The sequence below is a fragment of the Petaurus breviceps genome, unplaced genomic scaffold, assembly GCF_028583685.1.
Source record: "Petaurus breviceps papuanus isolate PSGF00001 unplaced genomic scaffold, PetGlider_PUasm1.0 373, whole genome shotgun sequence".
NCBI lineage: Eukaryota > Metazoa > Chordata > Mammalia > Diprotodontia > Petauridae > Petaurus > Petaurus breviceps.
Genome location: NW_027186299.1, coordinates 232,470 through 241,414, shown reverse-complemented (window position 1 = coordinate 241,414; position 8,945 = coordinate 232,470). Strand labels below are relative to the sequence as shown.

Sequence of the window (8,945 nt, the reverse complement as noted above, 5' to 3'; positions counted from 1 at the left end):
GAAAGCATGAACCAGAGTCTATCTGAAGAGCACCAGAGAGGAGAAGCCACCCCCTCCCAAAGCAGCCCATCCCAGAGGACTCTCTAAACCTCACTCCTTACATCTCTGTGCCCTGGCTCCCAGCGTTCCAATTCTGAAGCCAAGGAGAATAAGTGTGAACTCTCTTCAATCGACCCACCTTCCAGTACTGGAAAACTGCCACCATGTTCGACTAAGTCATTTTCTAGAAACATTCATCATCATAATGATTATTTTACCCCTGTCTTTTTGTCAGTCTAAACACTTCTAATACCTCCAACAGATCTCTGTGTAGAGGTTATTTTTTTTTATTGTCCTCAATTAACAAAGAATCACCTTTTCTCCCCACTCCATCAGAAAAGAAAAACAAAAACCACGTAACAAAAATTCACAAATAAAATAAATGCCCACATTGGGCATGTCCACAAAGAAGATGTGTCATCTGAATTCTGAGCCCTTCATCTATCATCCATTGGCAATCAGGCAACTTGTTTCATCCCCCTCTTCCTTTGCATTGATCAGAGGTCTCAGCTCTTTCAAAGTGCTTTGTTTTTTATGTTATTGTACAAACAGTTCTTCTCCATTCACTGAATCAGTATGCACAAATCTTTCCTGGGTTTCTCTTAAATTGTCCCCTTAAACCTTTCTTACAACCCAATACCATACCATTCCATTCCTATAACACCATTTGTTTAGCCATCCCCCAACCGATGGACACCTCATTCGTTTCTAGGTGTCGGCCTTCACAAAAAGAGGACTATGAGTACTTTTGTACAGATGGCTCCTCTGATCTCTTTGGGGTAAAAGCCTAGTAGTTCACAGTTCCGCCATCATGCATTATCGTCCATTAAGATGCCTTTTTTCCCAAAGCCCCTCCAACCCTTCTCATTTTCCCCTTCGGTCAGCTTTCTCACTCTGGGACGTGTGTGGTCAAGCATAAGAGTTGCATTAATTTGCTCATGATTTGGAGCATTCTTTCATGTAGCTTTGACAGTTTAAATTTCTTCTAAAAATTGTCTGTTTATGTCCTTTGACCATTTTTCAACTTATGAATATAGGGTTTGTTTTATTCTTGTCTACCCAAGTCTGCTTCATGGCACAAAGTCGGTGTCTGATGAATCCTTGTTGATTATTTGATGTCGTTGGAACTCCAGACTCTTTAGCCCCCTGGCTGCCCTCCTCTGGACGCTGTCCAGACCATCAATGCCCTACTAAACCTCGGAGCCCAAACTGAACTCCATGGGTGTGGTCCAGTGAGGGCAGTGCACAGTGGGACAATCACTTCCCTCTGACTGGCAGCTTGATCTCTCTTACTGTTGCCCAAGATGGCACCAGCCTTCATGGCTATGGCATCCCACCAGTGACTCCTCTTGGGCTGTGCTTCAAACCTGGCTGCAGCATTTGGTTCTTTCAATTCGATTCAGTAAAAAATAAGTGTGGGTCCTTGTCACGTACACTGAGGGTAAAAGGATGACAGATAGCCTGGGATAAGGGCAGGAAAGTACTCTGGGAAAATCTGAGAAATGACTGTCCCTGAAGGAATCAAGGAGGGCTTCTGGAGGAGGCAACCCCTGGCCAAGCCATGAAGGCCAAGACTTTGACTGGTGAAGCTGGGGCTGGGAGTGTTCACTGCAGGTGATGGGGATGACTGACAGGGATGTCCACAGACACTAGGAGGAAATCCTCAGAATTGTTTGCAGTGTAGAATGCATGAAGTGGAAAGAGAAGGTCCGGATAGGCGGTTACAGTCAGAGGCTGTGGGCAGGCTTCAAATGTCTCCAATCAGCAAGGGGGCCCCGAAGAAACTCCACTTCTTCCCTCTCTGTTCCAGTCAAACCAACCCAATGAGCCCGCTCTGTCCCACTCTCACCCCTTCTGTGACATCTACCCCAGAGGTGGAGCAAATTCCTTTTTAATGTACTACATGGAACTCACCACTTAAAGGAATTCAGCTTATGTGTCTTGCTGTAAAGGGAGGAGTCCAATAAACATGAATATTTACTCTCTAACTTAGCTATTTCCTACATTGAGACTTTTATGTCTTTTTTTCCCCTTAAACCAGAAGCGACTGGGAATTAGAAGGGACCATCTTATCTACCCTCTTTCATATGTAAAGTACTCAGGAAGACCTGAGTTCAAATGTGACCTCAGACACCAGCTATGTGACCCTAGGAAAGTCACTTAACTCTGGCTCCATTTCCTCATCTGTTAAATGGGGATGATTAGAGCACCTACTTCCCAGAGTTGTCATGAGGATAAATGAGATCCTGTTTATAGAGTGCTTCTCCCTCTGGCAGCATAAACGTTAGTCACTATTATTATTCAAACAATTTGACATTTCCAATAACCCATAACTTCCTTGCTTTGGGGTTCCCACCCACCAAGGCAAATCTCAATTTCCCTCACCTCCTTACTGTGATAAATCATTTCTTTCACCATATCTGATGAGCTCCCTGAGGGCAGGGACCATACTTTACCTGAGCTTTGCCTCTCCTCCAGCAAAAAGCACAGGGCTCTGCAACACAGGAGATGCTTAAGAATGGGTTTTGTGCTGCCATGTTGTGGGTCTCATCTCCCAGGGCTGTTGGGAAGAAAGTGTTCTCTGGAAGTCTACAGGTGCTATAAGAAGGGAATCTCCCCATCACCATCACCACCATCATCATCACCATCATCACCATCACCACCATCAGCACAATAACCAAATTGCCTTCCTCACCTTCACCTTCACCTTCTTCACCATCACCATCATCACCATCACCATCTTCACCATCATCACCATCACCACCATCATCATCACCATCACCACCATCATCACAATAACCAAATTGCCTTCCTCACCTTCACCATCACTATCTTCACCATCACTGAAGTCAACATCACCATTATTTATGTTTTCTGGAATCCATCCAGTTTTCAATCCTAGTTGCTTCTTTGGAGACATAGTGAGCACTTCCTGGAAACATCTGTAGGTTCAATTGAAACCCAATGTGTGAAGGGACATCTTAATTCCCTTGTGAAGCATCCCGCCAACTCTTTTCTCCCCAAGACAAAGGCCAAGGCGCTCTGCTGATGATCTGGTCCTGAAACCTTAGGACTGATGCAGTTCCTTGGAAAATCAACCTGAAACCTATTCATGGAGAGGAAACTGCCCACACCATCTCGGCCATGTATGAAAGGAGAGCAAGAGCCCGTATGAAAGGCACTTTTTTCTTTTCTTTTCTTTCTTTTTTTTCCTTTGGTGGCTTTTGAGGTAGATAATGAGATCCCATGGCCAGACAACATTTTTTGACTTGTGATAGGAGGATCGGGCCTCTTAAGTTACTGGAGGAGTGAATTGACTCCTTTGTTTCCAACAGAAGAATTAAAAAACACCAACACCCCCCAGCCCCCACCCCAGCAGGCCTGCCTCAGCCCCTACCCTTCCTGCAGAGATCTGGGCTTTATTGACTGGGGAATGAAAGGAGCCAGAACAAAGCCCCTCGGGAATGTCACTCATCTACCTCATGTTCTGTCTGTGACCATTTCCCTAGAAGACAGACACCTGGAGGAAATGGTGGAGAGTCCCATGCAAAGTGTTTCCTCAATGCCCGATTCCAAAATGACTCCTTCACAAGGATCCCCAAGGCAATGATTTCCCCTTGGGCTCCCCAGAATCAGTGGGGTGTCTGCCCTTGCACGCAAATGCCTCATAGAAGGAAAGGGGAATGGCTCAAAGGATAGCTAATGCTGAGATCTCTCTGTGCCTCAGTTTTCTCCTCTGCAAAATGAGGAAGTTGGCCTTGACCTCTTACTCTCCATCTTGGATTCTGTAATCTGTGTGCATGTGTGTGTGTGCGTGTGAGTGTGTGTGCATGTGTGTGTACACTTACACATTTTCAGAGGAGGCAATTGCCTCAATGGAGTGCTTTTGGAGGTGCTAGAAAGATCCTTCTGCCTGAAATTCCACCATTATTGTGTTTCTCCTTAGTAATAACTGTCATTTCTCTAGCATGTCAAGGCTCCCAAATGGGATAACATATGTAAAGGGCTTTGCCAACCTTAACAGGCTATACATACAGCCTTTGCCAACTCTTAGCTATTATTTCTAAAAAGCTTTCCCCCAAGCCCAAGGCAAGGACTCCATCTGTGATCATCACTGATGATCGGACCTCCAAATCTCAATCATTTGGGGCAGCCAGCTTTGACACTGCTCCCTTCTGGGGCTGGCCTCAGTGGGGCACCGGGCCCACCTGCCTACAGGACCTGCCACATTTCCTCTGGCTGGGACAGCCCTAGCAGGCTCTGCCCTTCTTATCTCAGCAGATCAGACAAGAATCTAGCCTTCATCTGGACGGCCAGTGGAGTCTAGGGGCCTCATAAACAGGGCTTCCTTTTAGGAAATGAGCAGAGGTAATTAGACACCCATCCATTTGGGGGAATGGGGGGGGGAGCATCCACAGAGACAAGTAGATCTTTATCCCCTCTGAGGGCCAAGCTGGAAGGCCGGTGCCTTCTAGTCATCAGAGACACTTGTATACCCGATAATGTACCTATTGCCAAGGCCTGGCTGGCCTAAGGTAGACCCAGAGAGCCCTCCCCATGTCTTGGACAAGCCACACAGGCCAGTTCCCTCATCTTACAGATGGGAAAGTCAAGGAAGGACTGTCCCATAAAGAGGGGCTTACCTTCCACTGGGGCCCAAATGGCAGAACCAGGAGCCATGTGTACAGGCTGCCAAGAGACTTGTTGAGGCTGGATGGTGGGAGAGCTGTCCCAAGGCTGCCAACAGATTCTTGTTAAGTGAATGCTCTATACCAAAGATTGTAGCTAAGCCCAAGGGAAACAGGAAAGCAGAGAGCACAGCCCCTGTCCTCAAGGAGCAGGCACTCCAATGGGGGAAACAGCATGTGAAACATGAACCTGAAAGACCAGCTCTGGCTGTCGGCAGCAACACCTCCCAGAGCTCAGGCCTGGCGTCAGACAGGGACGAGCTGTGTGACCTCAGAAAAGCCATTTAACTCTGCATGCCTCAGCTGTAAAATGGGGACAGTAACTGCCCCTACTTCCCAGGTGGTTGTGAGGAAAAAGTGAGACACCATTTATCAAAAGCACTTAGCTCAGTGCCTGCCACGTAATAGGGACTATGTTCTAGCGCTCTGAATATCACTATGACTAGTATCACAACCCACTGCCTTTCTAAGATCCCTCTGGGCCAACCGAGAGCCAGCCTCAGAGAATGGGGGCTGGGGCCCCGCCAGAGCTGCTCTGAACACTGGGACTGATGCTAGAATCGTAGCAACTGGAAAAAATCAAGGCAAAGGACAGCAGTTGGGCCAGCTTTAATCCCCTCCACAGCCTCTAACTCTCCACCTGACCATGGCTCTAGCCCACTCTTGAAGGGGTCTGGCGTGAAGTCTCAGAAAATCTCTCCCAGAGCATACACAGAGGCTGGGTGTGATGCCAAGCCATTTCGGCAGGCGGGTGAATCTGCTTCTGGAAGTGTGTGATGCAAGAGGGCGGAGAGCTCTGCCCTTCGAAGCAAACTGACCTTAGGGACTCTCTGCTGTCCTAAGAACAGGCTGAAGAAGTGAGTTTTTAATTGGCTGCTGAACTGGACCCACAGTAAGCCTCCCTCTGCGTGGCCGTCCTCGAGTGAGGACACAAGGATTGTAAGCTTCTGGTGGGGAGAGGGGAGAGAGAGAGAGAGAGAGAGCATCCTCCCCACCCGGGGTCTCCATGAACACCTGCTGCTGCTGCTGCTGCTTCTGTCTCTGTTGCGTCTTTTCTTCCTGACTTAAGTAAAGGAGTCTGGGAGGTCAGAAGACTGAGCCTTAGGTTGTGGAGGAGGGATGGGGAGAGTGTGCAGCCTTTCACTAGAGATGACAGACTTATGTTCTTGTCATATTCCAAGGAAAATGTTCCTCTGTCAGAGCTAAGTGACACTTAGAGCTGAGAGATCACACACTGTTGGAGAAGCATGGGAGTCATTGCACTGGCCAGGTCTGTGAGTTAGGAGCCTCTGTGGGGGCGATGATGAGAGCAGAAGCTGAGACCCACTGGTCCCAGATCTGGGCCTGGGCAGGCGCTGAGAAGACAGCAAGGCCGGGCCCTTCCTTTCACTGATGAGGGAATGGAGACCCAGAGAGGGCAGGGTCTGGCCCAGCTCCCAGAGGCACTAAGGGGCAGAGCCAGGATCCAAACCCACATCCTGCATCTCCACATTGGGCCTCCTTCCATGTTCCCAGGCAATGACACACATGAAACAGCACGGAATCCTCATAAAACCTTTCCTTGGGAGGTTGGTCAGCCAAGCACTTGCCAGCCTCCTGACCTCAAACAAGTGATTTTTCTCTGCTAGGCCTCAGTTTCCTCATCTGTAAAACATGGAGACTGGTGTCAATCCTCTCCAAGGTCCCTTCAGCTTGGACACCCTCTGTGTCCTCCCAGCAGAGACATCCTCTGTTCTGTTCTGGGTAATATCTCAACTGAGTTACTTTCTGTTCTAAGGTCCTTCTCACATTCCCAGAGGCTTTTACTTCTGCCAGAGGTACCCAGGGACAGACAAATGCTCCTGGTACAGTGCAGGAGTCTGGGGGAAGCTGTTGGCAGGGGAAGCCAGGGGTAGGGCGATTGGGGAATGGGGGTGGTAAGGCCCTTTGAGGAAGCCACACAAGAACCTTCTTAGAGAGGAGGAAAAGCCTCTGGTGCCCTCCTGCCCACAGGACACCCCTCCTCCAAGCCCCACCAGCCTGTATTTTAATGGTCGTTTTTATTAACCACATTTCTGGATAAAAGACAGTGTGTTTAATACTGTTAGTGTTGGTGGTGATGCAGAATCTGCTGCCTCATTGAACAGCTTACATGCTCGGGGAAAGCCAAACCAAACACAGCCCTGGTTTCTTGGGGGGAAACTATCCCAAGAATAGGCAGCTCCGGAGCCCTGAATGCTGTTGGTTCACACACCCCAGGCAGCCACTTTCCCAGGTAGTGAGTTCTTGAGGGACTCCTGAGAAATGCCCCAGGTTCTGTTTTCCATTAAACACAGCACTCTGGATTTCAAAGTCTCATTCACTGAGAGTGTTTCATTTATCCCAGGCAATTATGACCAAGAAAAATAGAAAGGAACATGGGCAGGAAGGACTTGGATTTCCAGCCCGGCTCTGTGACCTTGGACAAGCCCCTCCTCACCCCAAGACTCAGTTTCCTCAACTGAAAAGGAGAGTCACTCACTCAAGAAACATTTTATCAAGCAATAAGAATGTGCCAGGAGACACTGTGCTCCCCAATGAGGATGCAAAAATAACTAAGGCATAGACCCTGTGTCACTCACTCAAAGTCTAGGAGGAGGAAAAGGGCTGGAACGCAAATACAGGTAACACAGATGGGACTGCCTAAGCAGCTTTGACCTTCTCTGCTCAGTGTTCTAAGGCCCTTCCCACCCTGACATCCCCTGTTCTAAGGCCCCTCCCAGCTCAGCCATTCCCTGTTCTAAGGCCCCTCCCAGTTCAGCCATTCCCTGTTCCAAGGCCCCTCCCAGCTCAGACATTCCCTGTTCTAAGGCCCCTCCCAGCTCAGCCATTCCCTGTTCTAAGGCCCCTCCCAGCTCAGACATTCCCTGTCCTAAGGCCCCTCCCAGCTCAGCCATTCCCTGTTCTAAGGCCCTTCCCACCCTAACATCCCTTGTTCTAAGGCCCCTCCCAGCTCAGACATCCCCTGTTCTAAGGCCCTTCCCAGCTCAGACATTCCCTGTTCTAAGGCCCCTCCCAGCTCAGACATCCCCTGTTCTAAGGCCCTTCCCACCCTGCCATCCCCCTATTTTAAGGTCCCTCCCAGCCCTGACATTCTCTCTTCTGTTTTCTATGGTTCAGCTCAGCTCAGTTCATCCAGAGCTGGTAGGAGTGGTCGTGTGAGCTTTAAGTCTGTTTTCCAAGATGGCTTGTTTGTAACTTAGAACTTTTCTGTTGTTTTTGTGGATTCGCTGTGTCCAGCTCTCCATGACCCATTTGGGTTTTCTTGGCAGAGATACTGCAGTGATGCTATTTCCTTCTCCTGCATTTTTATAGATGAGGAGACTGAGACAAACAGGGTAAAGTGACTTGTCCCAGGGTCATACAGCCAGTGTCTGAGGTCAGATTTGAACTCAGGTCCTCCTGACCCTAGGGCCAGCACTCTGCCCACTGTGCCACCTTGCTGCCCAATTTAGGCCTGCCCTTACAAACAATTCAAATGGCCATCACACCCTATCTTTCTACTTCCAAAGCCCTACTGCAACAGACTGAAGGAAGAGCTGGTCCTGACTCTAGCCCCAGGAAGGCTCTCAGCAAAGGTCCTAGCGGCCCCCAGAAAGGAGGTGTGGGTTCCAAGACACCAGAAGCCAGGGTGTAATCCTATCTCCCTCAGTAAAATGCAGGAAAAGGCTAATGCTGGGGAAACCGAACTCAGGTCACCTTGGCATTGTCTCAGAAGGAAGGAGGTGGGGAGAAAAGAATGTGTCAGACCATAGGTTAGGAAGAGATTAAGGCCTGATCTGAGCCAGCTGGGCTGGGGAGGGAGAAGACCTGAGAGCCCATAGGCCAAGCCTTGGACACTGGCAGCAGCCCCAAAAGTGGGTTACCCAGGGGAGGAAAGAGGCCCCCGAGCTGGAGGTCCAGTCACTGCTCACCTCTAAAATATACAGATACACTCACCCCCCGCACAGGCACAACACACATTGCTGGTGTGTCGATGGAAACCCTGTCAGGGAGGGGTGAAGAGACACAATGGGCAGACATTCAGCCAGAGAATTTTGTCAATGATTGTGGCCTCAAAGACACAATTAGCCACAGGAGCTAAAACGGGGGGGGGGGGGATCCGGTAAATTTAGGGGTGAGCAAACGCACCCAACCTGAGACACTTCACGCGATCAAGAAGTCTCGCTTCGACAACGGAAGTAACGCAAGCCACATCTT

The 8,945-nt window shown here is 49.2% G+C and overlaps 1 long non-coding RNA gene across 1 annotated transcript in view; it reads right to left on the bottom strand.

Annotated features, from left to right (window-relative positions):
- Nucleotides 1–551: 551 nt before the first annotated feature.
- Nucleotides 552–8,945, bottom strand: part of LOC138169764 (uncharacterized) — a 21,127-nt gene continuing 12,733 nt past the window's right edge. The window contains exons 2-4 of the long non-coding RNA XR_011170460.1: nucleotides 2,857–2,981; nucleotides 2,496–2,599; nucleotides 552–1,474 (exon numbers count right to left, since the gene is read on the bottom strand). This is a non-coding gene — a long non-coding RNA (uncharacterized lncRNA). The remainder of the gene's footprint in view (nucleotides 1,475–2,495; nucleotides 2,600–2,856; nucleotides 2,982–8,945) is intronic.